The sequence below is a fragment of the Petaurus breviceps genome, unplaced genomic scaffold (assembly GCF_028583685.1).
Source record: "Petaurus breviceps papuanus isolate PSGF00001 unplaced genomic scaffold, PetGlider_PUasm1.0 214, whole genome shotgun sequence".
NCBI classification, from domain to species: Eukaryota; Metazoa; Chordata; class Mammalia; order Diprotodontia; family Petauridae; genus Petaurus; species Petaurus breviceps.
In genome coordinates, this window is record NW_027185863.1 from 11,445,757 (window position 1) to 11,460,764 (window position 15,008).

Sequence of the window (15,008 nt, forward strand, 5' to 3'; positions counted from 1 at the left end):
ACTCTATTCACTATGCCACCTAGCCACCCCTCTTCTCCAATTTATTAAACGAATCAAGCCCATTGTAATGGCAAGGATAGGAGTTATACTTCAAGGAAGGCAGATGCTTAATATATAGGAAGTTGAATAAGAGAAGGAAGGAAGGAAGGAGGAGAGCAGCAGTAATGCCAGCCTGAAGTCAGGGAGGGCTGTAAGCCCACACAGGGGAGAGAGGTTGGCAGGCTGGTCCCAACTGTTCTTTATCTTATGGACTGCCAGGAAATAGGGGAGGCAGTGGCAGCCAGCTATGGCATGATCTGCAAAGTGTAGGTCCCAGGCTCTAGCTGCAGCACTGGAGGGAGAATGAGGAAAAGGTTCCTAGGCCAAGGGGCCAAGGAAAGAGTGGAAAGGGACTGAATTGGAGGAAGCTATTTGGGGGACTGCTGCTGGGGGCAATGCTGTTTAAGGGAGTTCTGTTTGGGAGGAAATGGGAAATGGCTCCACCAGATCCAGCCACAAATGGAACAGACCTGTGGAGAGAGATTTAAGACAAGGGACATGACAGAAGGATAGTTCTGGTCCTCCTGTGGTGAACCTCAATGAGTGACCCGCCCCCACCCCCACCCCATGGTGGGCAGGACACTCCCTGGTCCAGGCCCAATGGGATGATTCTTTTGCCATGACCTCTTCACAACAGTGCTGGTGCACAGCTTCCAGGTAGCCCATTCATGCCCACAGCTGGTCCTCCAACACAGGAAGTTGCTCACAAGCTTCTACCACCCTAAGCCCAGGGCCCAGGACAAAATCTCATACTTAGGGTCCTCTCTGTTTTCCCCCTTGTCCTTAGGTAGATACAGGGCTAAGAAAAGATTGCTATGGGTATATTAACTGAGCTGCAGACCAGTTCTTTGGAAATAAATTAGGGCAAGAGATGCTTATCAGAGATTTGAAATCTTTCTCATTTATATGTCAGGTACTATGCTAAGAGGTGGGGATACAGAGAAAAAAACAGTTCTTGTCCTCAAAGAGCTCATGACCTAATGGAAGAGATAAATAAATATACACAAACAAGTTATATATGGGATAAATGTGAAATAATGAAGAGAGGGAAGGCACTAGAATTAAGAGGTGTTCAGAAAAATTTCCATTAAAAGAGAGGATTTTAGATGGGACTTAAAGAAGCCAGGGAAGCCAGTAGGCAGAAATGAGGAGGGCTCAGGGCATCAGGGATGGGCAGAGAAAATGCCCAGAGCCTAACGATTGGGTTTTCTTTTTGCTGTAACATCAAAGAAGCCAGCATCTCTGGATCAAAGAGTGTATAACGTTGAAAGACTTGAAAGTTAGGAGAGAGCTAAGTTCTAAAAGGCTTTGAATGCCAAGCAGAACATATTGTATTTGATCCTGGGGGGGGGGGGGATAGGGAGCCAAGGAGTTTATTGAGTGGGGGAGGAGGGTGACATGGTCAGACCTGCATTTTAGGAAAATCACTTTAGTGACCAAATGGAGGATGGATTGGAGTGGGGAGAGACTTGAGATAATCAGACTCCAGGGTGTTACTATTAATCCAGGCATGAGATGATGATGTCCTTCAACAGAGTGGCAGTAGTATTAGAGGAATAAAGAGGCATATTCAATAGATATTGTAAAGTGAAATTGACAGGCCTTGGCAAAAGACTGGATATGGGGCATGGGAAAAGATACCGAGGATTTGAGGATGCCTCCTAGTTTGGGAGTCTGAGGGACTGGGAGGCTAATGTTGCCCTAGAGAAGGTTGGAGGAGAGAAGAGTTTAGAGGGAAAGATAATGAGCTCCGTTTTGGACATGTTTAGTGTAAGATGTCTACTGGATATCCCAAACAGAAATGTCTGAAAGGCAGTCTTCTTGATTTGGGGGCTAGCCCTCTATGCACGGTGCCACATTGTTGTTCAATCCTTTTAGTTCTGTCCAACTCTTTATGACCCTATTTGGGACTTTCTTGGTAAAGATACTGGAGTGGTTCACCATTTCCTTCTTCCGCTCATTTTACAGATGAGAAACTGAGGCAAATAGGATAAGTGACTTGTCCAAGAACACACATCTGGTAAGTGTCTGAGGCCAGATTTGAACTTGGGAAGACGAATTTTCCTAACTCACTGCACCACCTAGCTCCCTCTAAATTAATACATCAGTGATGAAGTTCACTGATTTAGAACTGCATCAACAAGGGGAATTCCTCAGTGAATAGCAGCTAATATTTATATAGCACTTACTAAGGTGAGGCACTGTGCTAAGGACTTTACAATTATTATTTCAATCCTCATAACACTGTCTAGAAGCAGCTACAATTATAATCGCCATTTTACACTTGTGGGGCACTAAGTGGTGCAGTGGATAGAGGGCCAGGCCTGAAGTCAGGAGAATTCATATTCCTTATTTCAAATTTGGCCTAGACACTTAAAAACTATGTGACCCTGGGCAAGTCATTTAACTCTGCCTCAGTTTCCACATCTGTAAAATGAGCTGGAGAAGAACATAGCATTGACTCCAGTATCCTTGCTAAGAAACCCCATATGGGGTTGTGAAGAGTTGAACACAACTGAAGAACAAAATTTCCACTTGAGGAAACTGAGGCAAACAGTGGCTAAGTGACTTGCCCAGGGTCACACAGCTAGTTACTACTGACCTAGATTTGAACTCAGGTCTTCCTGACTCTGGGCCCAGTACTCTATCCACCTAGCTGTCAATATTTCATTGCTGATAAAGTTTGGTGGTAGTGTTATGGGGTCATTTCAGTCATGCCCAACTCTTTGTGACCCCATTTGGCGTTTTCTTGGCAAAGATACTGGAGTGGTTTGCCATTTCCTTCTCCAGTTCATTTTACAGATGAGGATACTGAGGCAAACAGCATTATGTGATTTGCTGAGAGTCACACAGCTAGTAAGTGTCTGAGGCCAGATTTGAATTTAGGAAGATGAATCTTTCTGACTTCAGGCTTAGCCTTCTATCCTCTGTGCTACCTAACTGCCCAGATAAAGTTTATACCTGTGCTAAGAGCTTTGACCTGCTGTATCCCAAAAGAGATAAAAAGGAAAAGGACCCATATGTACAAAAATATTTATAGCAGTTCTTTTCTGGGAGTAAAGAATTGGAAATTGAGGGGATGCCCATCAATTGGGAAATGGCTGAACAAATAGTGCTATATGATTATGATGGAATACTATTGTACTATAAGAAATGATGAGCAAGATACTCTCAGAAAAACCTAGGAAGACTTACATGGATTGATACAAAGTGAAATGTACTGGGTACAAAGTAACAGCAGCACTGTAAAATGATCAGCTGTGAATGAATTAGCTATTTTCAGCAATACAATGGTCCATCTGAAGGACGTACCGTGTTTCCCCGATAATAAGACACTGTCTTACTAATTTTTTTGGACAGAAAAACACCAGAGGTCTTATTTTCAGGGGAGGGCTTATTTTAATGAACATTGACAGCAATTTTAATAAACAGGTAAATTTGAACAAAAAAAATGTACCTTTATTCAATAATGATCATGTCATCTTCTTCAACAACATCGTCATAAGTGTCCATACACTGAATTCCGTCCTGGATGTCTTGTGCCTCCATTTCCTTCAGAAGAAGTGGACCCAATCTGTCATGTCCAGCAATATAGCTCTCTTTAAATGAATATGTCTTGTCCAGGTAACCTGCTCGTAGTGCCTTGGTGACACAGCTGTCAGTAATTTTATCCCATGACTTCTTCACCCAAGTCACGACTTCTTGCAGACAGGGCTTCACAAAGTTTCCACGCTGATTTCTTTCCATTCTATTTTCAATGTAGTCATTGACTTCCATGCGCAAATGGTCCTTGAATGGCTTCTTTATTGCAATATCAAGGGTCTGGAGATAGGCAGTCATTCCTGCAGGAATCATTACTTGATCTATTCTTCTCTCTGCAAGGAAGTTCTTCATTTCTTTAGTGCGGTGAGTGCTGGCTGAATCCCAGACTATCAGACCTCTTTGGTTACCTCGCATAACAAGTGGCAGCGTTAAATCAACCCACTTTCTTATAACGGCTTGCGTACACCAGGCTTTTTCGGTTTCAAGAACGTAAATGCCAGATACACGTTCAATCTTCTTTCTTGCCCTTACTGATGATTAGAAGTGTGGCTATCTTTCCATCCAAACGAATTGCCAAAACACAGGTGACCCGTGCACTTTCATAGCCAGTGGTGGGAATGTAGGTTGACGTTGCACCCCTGTGATGAATTGTTGTTTGAGATCCTTGTCCCATAAACACTGCAGTTTCATCCATAGCAATCATATTGCAGGTTTGGTACTTGGAAATGTCGATCCTATCAATAAAGGACTTGAATGCAAGTGCATGTTTAATAACTTCAGCATCTTCCAGCTTAAACAGTGTTGTTGATCTTCTTAGGGACAGTTCATACCGTTGAAGGAAGCCGTCTAACCAGTGTTGTGATGCTTTGAATCCTTCTGAGACCATTTCAAACTCTGGTGCCATTGAAAGGGCAAATGCTTGAATATCAGCCCTGTGCACAACCAAGGCCTTTGCTCTCCTGTCAGCAATCCATTCACCAATGAGGATCTCCAAGTCAGGATATAAGGGCTGCCAACCTGATCCAGACCTGTGCTTTTTCCCTTTTCCCTCATCCACCTGTTGATTGAGGTTATTATAATCTGCTCTCCATTTTCTGACCATTCGAAGATCCAAAAGTTTTTCTTTACAGAAAACTGCAAGATTCTTGCCATGTGACTCCTCTACAATTGCTTTCTTATACTCAACAGTATATGGTAGCTCTTCCTTTTTGTACTCATGTCTGGGGGTCAAAACAGACAGAATAATAAAATTATGACCATCAGTCCTTCTTTTCACTCCATCATGCCCCCTGAGTTCTTTTTTCCTCCATCATGCCCTTTTTATCCTCCATCATGCCCCCTCACTCCCGCTTACATACTGGGTTTTTATGTTGTCCTGCCTCAGCTCTCCTCCGCGGCACTGCTCTCAATGGCACCAGCAAGCAAATCACTGGGGAAGAACAGGATGACGTGCTCACTGCTGCAGCTCTGATTGGATGCAGCTCAGAGCGCGGCATGCGTTTCACCGGGGTGGGGGGGTGGTGCATACAGAGGGTACCGTAATGTAGCGTGTAGCGCAGGGGATCACCTTCACTACAGTAGCAATCTCAATAGGGCTTATTTTCGGGGGAGGGCTTATTTTAGAGGAATCTTACACAGTAAGGGGAGGGCTTATTTTTGGGATAGGTCTTATTATCGGGGAAACACGGTAGGATGAAAAATATTATCTGTCTCCAGAGAAAGAACTGATAGTGTCTGAATATAGATGAAACAGCTTTTGTTGTTTTTTTCACTTTATTTTTGTTGAGGGCTTTTTTATCCATGTTTTCTTTCACAAATGACTATTATAGATATGTTTTGCAAGACTACACATATGTAACTTACATGGAATTGCTTGCCTTCTCAATGGGAGAGGGGGAAAGGAGGAAGGGAGAGAATGTGGAACTCAAAGTTTTAAAAACAAATGTTAAAAATTGTTTTTATATGTAACTGGGGGAATATTAAATACTAAATAAATTTTTAAAAGAGCTTTGACCTGGCCTTTAAGAGAGGTCCTCTTGGGGTGGCCAGGTAGCACAGCGAGTAAGAGCACCGGCTCCAGTGTTGGGATGACCTGGAGATCGAATCCCGGGCTCAGACACTTAGCACCCACCCAGAAACACCTGGCTGTGTAACCTTGAGCAAGTTACTTAACCCCAATTGCTTAGGGGCAGCCAGGTGACTCAGCTAGTAGGAGCACTGGCTTCAGTGTCGGGATGACCTGGGGATCAAATCTAGGCTCAGATACTCAGCACCACACCCAGAAATAACTGGCCATGTAACCTTGAGCAAGTTACTTAACCCTGATTGCTTAAAAAAAAAAGAGAGGTCCTCTTGAGGGATGGTGTCTATACCCAAGCAGAGACTTGGTTCCTTGGAAAGAAGCCTGCATATGTCCACTTGGACATCATGCAGCAGCCCCAAGAGAGGGGGACCTGATGTCAGATGGAGACAAAATTTGATGTGGAGACCCAGACTAATGTGGTTCAGAGAAATACACTAAAATCTGAAAGAAGTCCAGGATGGCCATGTGAATTCTCCTTTTCTCTGTTCCCCTTAAAGAGAACATACTTCCAGATAAAGTCTTAAAGGGGAAAGTTGAGCACATTAGGGAGACATGAAGTTGAAGAATGACCTATACTGATATTTTCACTGGTGTTGTGAGATATGTAGACTGTTTAATTCCTGAAGAAATACCAGAAGGGAGGACCATTTTAAGTTATTTTCTCTCATTGGAAGAATAAGGGGAGCATACTATAAATCTAGAATGCCATATTGATCCCTTTGGAAGGGAAAGGCCCATTGGAAAAAGGGAGAATCATTATCTCCACTGTCTATGGGCTGAGGTGCAAATCCTTTGAATTTCTTATGGGTCTAACTAAAACCTGTTCTATATTAGATGACTCATTAGTCTGGGTCCTAGCATGAGAGCTAAAGGCCCCTTTCTCTGTGTGTGTGTGTGTGTGTGTGTGTGTGTGTGTGTGTGTGTGTAGTGACCTGGGTGTGAGAGATATTACTCATGAAGTTATTTGATGAAAAGTCACCAAGATTGAATCCAGACTGTCTGAGTTCAGATATGTCACTTATTAGGTATTGAACTAGTTCTTGGGGAGACAGCAACAAAAATGAAACAATTCCTGTCCTAAAGAGCTTGCACCCTGTGGGGTAGGGCAATACATATGCCCAAATAGAGCGCATGCTCCTGCTAGCCATGCCCAGCAGAAACCTAGAACCACTGTTCCTGGCTGTACAGAAAACCCCACTTGCCTTTCTTTCTTTTCATCGAGGCTTTGCGCAACTCTGCCTCACTTAAATCCAATTCACACAGGAGTCAAGAAATCACACTGTGATGTCATTGGTCCTCTAGGAAAAGGAAAGACAAACAACAGCAACAAGACCTAATCTAGTCAGCAGACCCTGGGACCTACAGGCCTATTTTAATTTGTATGGCTAATTTAATTTATTTCAGGCTTCTTATGGCTCAGAAAAGACCTCACTGAGTTCTTATCCTTCCCTCTTAAACATTCAGAGGTAAAACATACAAATAACCTCTAGTGTAATAGGTTTGACTCAGAGTATACTGCTTTGGTAGTCCTTCATTAAAGGATTCCAAAGTAATTAGATATCCAAGCATTGAGTCTCTTTCCTCCCCCTCCTTCCTGTGTGATTTCAGTTAATAACATATGCTGATATCATTCCTGATGGCATCATGCATGCAACTTAAATTCTTAGACTTTAGACTATGTTCAAAGAGAAAGAAAAACAAGAATATTTTGTTTTTCATGAAGATAGAATCAAGTCCCATGCAAAAAGTGCCAGTGACCATTTTGTGGTTGATTAGTTGTTTTTCAGTAGCATCTGTTTATGACCCCATTGGCAGAGATGCTGGAATGGTTTGCCATTTCCTTCTCCAGCTCATTTTACAGATGAGGAAACTGAGGCAAACAGGATTAAGTGACTTGCCCAGGGTCACACAGCTAGTAAGTCTCCGAGGTTGGCTTTGAACTCAAGTCTTCCTGACTCCAGGTCTGGTGCTCCCTCCACTGTGCCACCTAGCTGCCTTAGTGACCATTTAGTTGTTGAATCCCACTAGGAGGAAGAAGTTATCTTTTTGTATATATTATCAGAGGTTCCAGAACTGCAGGGAACTTCCCAGGTCATTCAGGTCAATTACTTTATTTTATAGATCATTGAATAATTGTTTGAGAACTAGAAGGGACCCAAGAAGTCATTCAGTCCAACTCCCACTCCCCCATTGTATAGATGAGGAAACTGAAGTCCCAACTGAGCCAACGTCATACAGGAAGTTTCAGTCCAAAATTTCAAACCCAAGTCCACTGCTATTCTTCTGTACCACAGAGTTATCTTCAGTGGAATCAAAGGTGTTGGAAAGGATCATTCAGTTTGTTGGGAGGATTCTTTTATTTGGGGAGGAGGGGGGAGGAGTTGCACAGAGCATTCTTTATTTTTTTTAAATAGTATTTTATTTTTTCCCCCAATTACACGTCAAGACAATTTTTAGCATTCATTTTTCCAAGATTTTGAGTTCCACATTCTTCTCCCTCCTTCCCTTCCCTCCCTTCTCTGAAAATGGTAGGCAATTTGATATAGATTATACATGTGCTATCATGTAAAACATATTTCCATATTAGTCACAGTTGTGAAAGAAGAAACAGATCAAAAGGAAAAAAACATGAAAAGAATAAAGTAGGTGACAAAAATAGACTTCAATTTGCTTTCAGAGTTCATCAGTTCTTTATCTAGATGTGGATAACATTTTCCTTCCTTTGTGCTTGTCTTAGTCCTTTGTACTTGTCTTAGATCACTGTGTTGCTGAGAAAAGCTGAGTCATTCATAGTTCATCATCTCACAGTGTTGCTGATACTATGTACAATGTTTTCCTGGTTCTGCTCATTTTACTTTGCATCAGTTCATACAAGTTTTTCCAGAAATCTGACTGTTCATCATTTCTTATTGCACAATAGTATTGCATTACATTCATATAACACACCTTGTTTAGCCATTCCCCAATTAATGGGCATCCCTTCAATTTCCAGTATTTTGCCACCACAAAAAGGGCTGCTATAAATATTTTTGCACATGTAGGTCCTTTTCCCTTTCATAGCTTTAGGATATAGACCTAGTAGTGATATTGCTGGACCAAAGGGTATACACATTTTTTTTTGCCCTTTGGGCATAGTTACAAATTGTTCTCCAGGATGGTTGGATCAGTCCACAACTCCTCCTCCAACAATGCACTAGTGTCTTCATTTATTGCCAGGATTCTTCTTGGTGCTCATTAGTATTCTGAGAATTTAATCAAGGTCAGCTAGGGAGCACAGTGGATAGAGCATTGGCCCTGGAGTTAGAAGGACCTGAGTTCTAATTTAGTCTCAGACACTTGCTAGCTGTGTAACAATGGGCAAGTCACTTAACCCTGATTGCCTCAAATTATATATATACAGAGAGAGAGAGAGAGAGAGAGAGAGAGAGAGAGAGAGAGAGAGAGAGAGAGAGAGAGAGAGAGTACAATCAAGTACTGAAGTTCCCTCTATGTGTCAAGCACTGTGTTAGGTCCTAGGGATACAAATATAAGAAATGAAACCATCCCTGTTTGCAAGAAACTCACATTCTAATGGAAGAGAGAACAAAGACATATAAGTATATACAGAATAAGTGTGATAAGGATTAAAACACATAAACAAAGTAGTTAGGGAGGGCATTAGCATTTAAGGGGATCAGGATGGATTTTATGTGTAAGATGGTCCCTTGGCTGGAAGAGAGGGATCCTACCAGGTAGAGATGAGACAGAAGTGCATTACAGGCATGGGGGGGCCAGCCACTGCAAAGGCATGAAGACAGGAGATGGAGTATCTGAAGGTCAGTTTGACTGGAATGCATGTCATGTCATGGAATGTGGGAGGGGAAGGTATGGATGATGAGGCTAGAAAGATAGATTGGTGATAGGTGTGAAGGGCTTTTAAAACTAAACAGAGTCACTAGAGACAATAGGAAACCACTGTAATTGATTGAGTATAAGAGTGAAATGATAGATAAAAATTATCATGGAAGAGATATATTGGATGGACTTAAGACAGGGAGACCCTTTAGGAATCTGTTGCAGTAATCTAGGCTAAAGGTAATAGGGACCTGAACTAAGTAGTTGTACAAGTAATAGTCACAATAATAGCTAAAACATATATCACATACTATGTGGATGGCATTGTGCTTAGCACCTTACAATTATTTTCTCATTTGATCATCACAACACTGGGAGGTTAAGCGCTATTATTATTACAGTTTTACAGATGAAGAAAATGAGGCAAACAGAGGCTGTGACTTGCCCAGGGTCACATGGCTAATAAATGTCTGAGGCTGGATTTGAACTCAGGTTTTCCTGACTCTAGGTCTGGTGCTCTGTCCGATGAGCCAACCAAGTGATACATGGAAGGAGGGGGAGTGAGGAGTAGAGGGCAATGCCAACGTTATGACCATGGGATACTGGAAGAATGTTGGTGGCTCAAAAGGGGAGAAAGATTTGCAAGGGAGGTAAGTTTGTGGGGGAGACATAGTGAGTTCTGTTTTGGATGTCTTTAACATGAATTGGTTTAATTGTCATGATCTTCTGAGTCCATTTATCCCCCTTTAGCTAAATAGGATGAAATCGGGGTTAAGGAAAGTGAGAATAAAAGACTACTTGAATGGAAATTGTCAGGAATTTCTGAAATTACTAGAATCAACTATCCTCTTGAGAAAATAGAAGATAGAAATAATTTTTGTGAAAGTGACCTTAGACAAACATAAAATAAGGTCAGGAGTAGAATTTATTATGTAAAAAATCAGGGATAGTAATCATGATCTCAAAGTTAAAGCTAAAATAGATTTAATCAAAAGAGAAAAATAGGGAACCTATACTGTGTCAGCCATATTAAGTTTTGGACCATATAAAATAACTAGATAGTATTAAAAATAGGAGAGTATACTGCCAAAACAGACACAGGAACTATGCAAATATAAACACAAACACCTTTTATACAAAGTTAGATCTAAATAATTGAAGGAATATTCATTGGGCATGAGTAGGTAAAGCTAATATAATTTTTAAAATGACAATTTTACATATTTATGTAATGTCATTTAAATTACATTACTAAAAAGTATCTTACTGAGTCAGAAAAAAATAATAACTGGGTTTGTTTGGAAGAACAGAATCAGGAACTTCAAGGAAACTAGGCGGAAAAGTTGTGAAGGAACTAGATTCAGTAGTGTCAGACCTTAAACCATATTATAAAGTGAGAGCCGTGTTGAAGTGTAAAATGGATAATTTTGATTATTTCATTTCAAATTAAAATTTTCTTTATAAATAAAACCCATGTAGCCAAGAATGGAGGGAATGCAGAAAGGTTGGGGGGGGGGGGAATCTTTCATAGACAGTCTCCTAGATAGAATATGATTAGGTCAGAATATTGTGGGGTAGGAAATGAGTTGGTGGATTTAGAAAAGCGTAGAAAGACTTGGACTTATGAAGGAAGATGCTATCCACCTTCAGAGAAATAGAGGACAAGTGGAAATCAGCAGAATATGGTCTCACATGCATGCATTTGAGTGTATATGTGTATGTTTATGTATATCTGTGCGTATATGTACAAGACATGGATACACACGGTGTACATACATGTATACATGCATGCATGCATGTATCTGTGCTTAATTGTAGACTTCTGGGGGGGGGAGAAGGGCAAAAATACAAAGTAAAAAGGGCACAGCAGGGAACAAAAGTAAACCTACAAGGAAGCAAAGAAAAGATGAACAGCTCTGTAGTATTTATTATATAGGTTTTCTTGAAATGTAAATTTTTTGCTTTATATTGAATCCTCTTTTTAAGTTCTGCTTTTTACATGGTAACATGTTTTTTTTCTTTCCTTATTTTGCATGTAAGTTTCAAATATATTTTTAAAACTTAAAAAAAAAAGAAATTGGTTTTAAGAGCCTTTACACTCAGGATAAAATGACAAACCAAACATGACTGGCTTTGCTTAAGGTCTACAATATAACCTGGATATCAAATAAACTGAACAGTGCTACAATTAGCCTTTGCTCATTCAGCTCTCTAGAGGCAGAATACCCTCCTGGCTTCCCTATCACAAAGTACCTGAATCTTACCAGTCCTCCATGGTTCAGCTCAACTTCTTTTTCCTCTTCCATGCCTTCTTCAATGATTCAAACTAACACAATTCTTTTAAATTCAGATTATTTATATACACACATATGTATATGTGTAAAATATGCCTCATAACGTCTAATACAGTTCAAGAGAAATCTCTGAAAAGCTATAAGAAAATATGTCATTTACCTTCTCTAAAATATTAACTCAAATTACAGATTTTTTAACTTCCAGGAAAGAAATCATATATGAAATGATGTGCAGGTGGAATAATAGACCAAGTGCTGCCCAATATAATGGAGAGAACTCCATGATTTAATTCAACAAACATTTATTAAGCATCTACTGAATGCAAGATATTGTACTAGATGTTGGAAAATGCAGAGACAAAAATGAAACTCCCTGATTTCAAGGAGATTATGTTTCACAGGGGCAGCTAGGTGGTGCAGTGGATAGAACACCAAGCCTGGAGTCTGAGTTCTAATTCGGCCTTAGACATTTACTAGTTGTGTAACCCTGGGCAAGTCATTAACCCTGTTTGCCTCAATTTCCTCATCTATAAAATGAGTTGGAGGAGGAAATGGCAAACCATTCCAGTATATTTGCCAAGAAAACCCCCAAAGGGCTCATGAAGAGTGGGACATGACTGGAAAACAACTAAACAAAAACAAAGCTGTTCCAGTTTGACTGGAGTGTAGAATATACAAAGGGTAGAAATGTGAAATGTCTGAAAAGTTAGACTGAGTCAGATTATGGGGGAAGGTTTTACATACTAGGCTCAAGCATTTTTACTTTATACTAGAGCCAATAGGGAGTCACTGAAGACTATTGAGCAGTGGAAGGACATGATCAGAAATAAGAGGAAGATTATTATGGCAGCCAAGCAGAGAATGGATTGGAAAGAGAAAAAAACTAGAAACAGAAAATCTTAAGGCTGTTATTATAGTGTAGGAGAACAGGGATGATGGCCTGAACTAAGGGGGCAGCCATGTGAGTGCAGAAGAGAGAATAAATGTGAAAAATATGGAGGACAAATTGATTAGACTAATCAATTTACTACATAGGGAGTGAATAAAAATGACAAATAGCTGGAATTTGAGAGTCTGATAACAGGAAAGAACAGGAAATTTTGAAGGAAGGCAAGTTTACTGGGAAAGTAAACTTTTTTTGTGAATATGGTAACACTTCCCTCCTTACTTCTTTCCTTCTATTCTTTCTTCCTTTTCCTTCTTTTATTCCTTCCTTCCTTCTCTTTTCTCTCTATCCTTTTGCTTCTTTCGTTTCTTCCTGCATCTTTTCTCTTTCCATTCTTTCTTTCCTTCTATTCTTCCTCCCTCCCTTTCTTTCCTTCCATTCTTTCTTCCTTTCCTTCCTTCCTCTACTCTTCTTTCTTTCTTTGCCTCCTTTCCCTTCCTTTTTTTCTTTCACTTTTTATTAAAAGATACCTAATACAATAATAAATAAGGCAAGTCAGTAAACACAATAGCTTTTTTGGCAGGAGTAATTTTTTTCTGTGCAAAGATATTTACCATATATAAGCAAGAGTGAATCATTTTTCATTGCTACTCAACAGATAAATTCATTCCTGTTTCTTTACAAGGTTCTGCTTACTGAGCGGCATCATTATTTTCTCCCTCACTCCAGTCCCTTCCCCACTCATCGAAAAGGCAAGAAATACAATAACATGGTGACTTTTTTTTTTGCTTTTTGGAGGGCAATTGAGGTTAAGTGACTTGCCCAAGATCACACGGCTAGTTTTTGTGTTGTGTCTGAGGCCAGATTTGAACTCCTGACTCCAGGGCTGGTGCTCTATTCACTGTGCCACCTAGCCACCGCCACATGGTGACTTTCTAATGACAATGGAATGATCAGATAGAAACATCCACAAGGCAGTTCATGATGTAAGACTAGAGGAGAAATATTGGGGCTATATATATATGTACATTGATCTCTCTACATACAGACAGACAGGGTATTCCAAAAGTCTTAGTAAAATTTCAAGTTGTAATAACTTAAGACATCACTAAGACTTTTGAGACATTCTACATGTTTGTTCATATACACACATATATAACAGCTTAGACATATGCATATGTAACAGTACATATTTTATGTCTATATCCATAGTCTTATTAATTCTACCTCCTCAATATTTCTCACATTAATCATCTTCTCTAGTCACAAAGCCACCTTGGTTCAGGCATGCGTATACATTCATACACACACACATATGAATTTATGTGTATGCACATATACAAATATTTATGGTCCTTATCCCATTACTGATTGGTGGAGGTGGGATAGGGACTTTGACCTGTTCCATTTTTAACCTGGACTGGTTCATCCATCTTTCAGGATGGATCTTCCTTAGGGCTTTGGAAGCAGGGAGGTGACAAAATGGAAGCATATAGAACATGGAACTTGGAATCAAGATTTGAGTTCAAATCCTGCTTCAGACACTTATTAGCTGTATGACTCTAGGCTAGTGACTTCACCTTTTTGTCCGTTTCCTCATCTGTAAAATGTAAAAATAATAGCACCTTCCTCATAGGGTTGTGAAGTTCAAATGAGTCAAGATATATAAGGTGCTTTACAAACTTGGTTTGTAATAAGTGCTATATACAATTATTTATATAATATGTGTATTATGTATATGATATATAAAGTGCTACATACAATTGCTGGTGAAATCCCCTCCCATTGGGAAGGCTCACCACACTAGTGCTGCACTTAGTGTGCACATCCAATGGGCTTATCCCACCAAAGCTCAGAATTCCAGAGCTCGAGATCCATAAACTTCAACCTCCCTGGGAGTAGGGATTACAGGTGTGTGTGCCACCACACATGGCAGTATATTGTTAAAGTATATATACACATACCACATAATTTTTATACATATATTATAGACTTAATTAAAAGCTAGCAAATTATATATAGTCGATTTTTATTTCTTTTTCTTGCTCTTTTTATACTGGTGTTTGTGTTGCATTGAGTTCATTAAAAAGATTTCAAAAGCTAAGGGAGAGGATGGTATACAAGGTGGTCAATAATGTAAAAAGCTGTAGAATGGTTAAGAAGGTTGGGAACTGTTGGCATTTTCTCATTGAAGCTTCACTCTCATTGTGGAATTAGACTTTATAAATGTTAGTTACTATATTATTATTAATCATATGCTAGTTAGTAAGGAATTTAGAAATTAGTGTGAAGCACAGAGATGGAAGCAGCTTGATGGTTCCTCAACCCC

General features: G+C 40.0%; 1 pseudogene; it reads right to left on the bottom strand.

Moving 5' to 3' along the window:
• Positions 1-284: 284 nt before the first annotated feature.
• Positions 285-13,385, bottom strand: LOC138165624 (speedy protein C-like; annotated as a pseudogene).
• Positions 13,386-15,008: the final 1,623 nt, after the last annotated feature.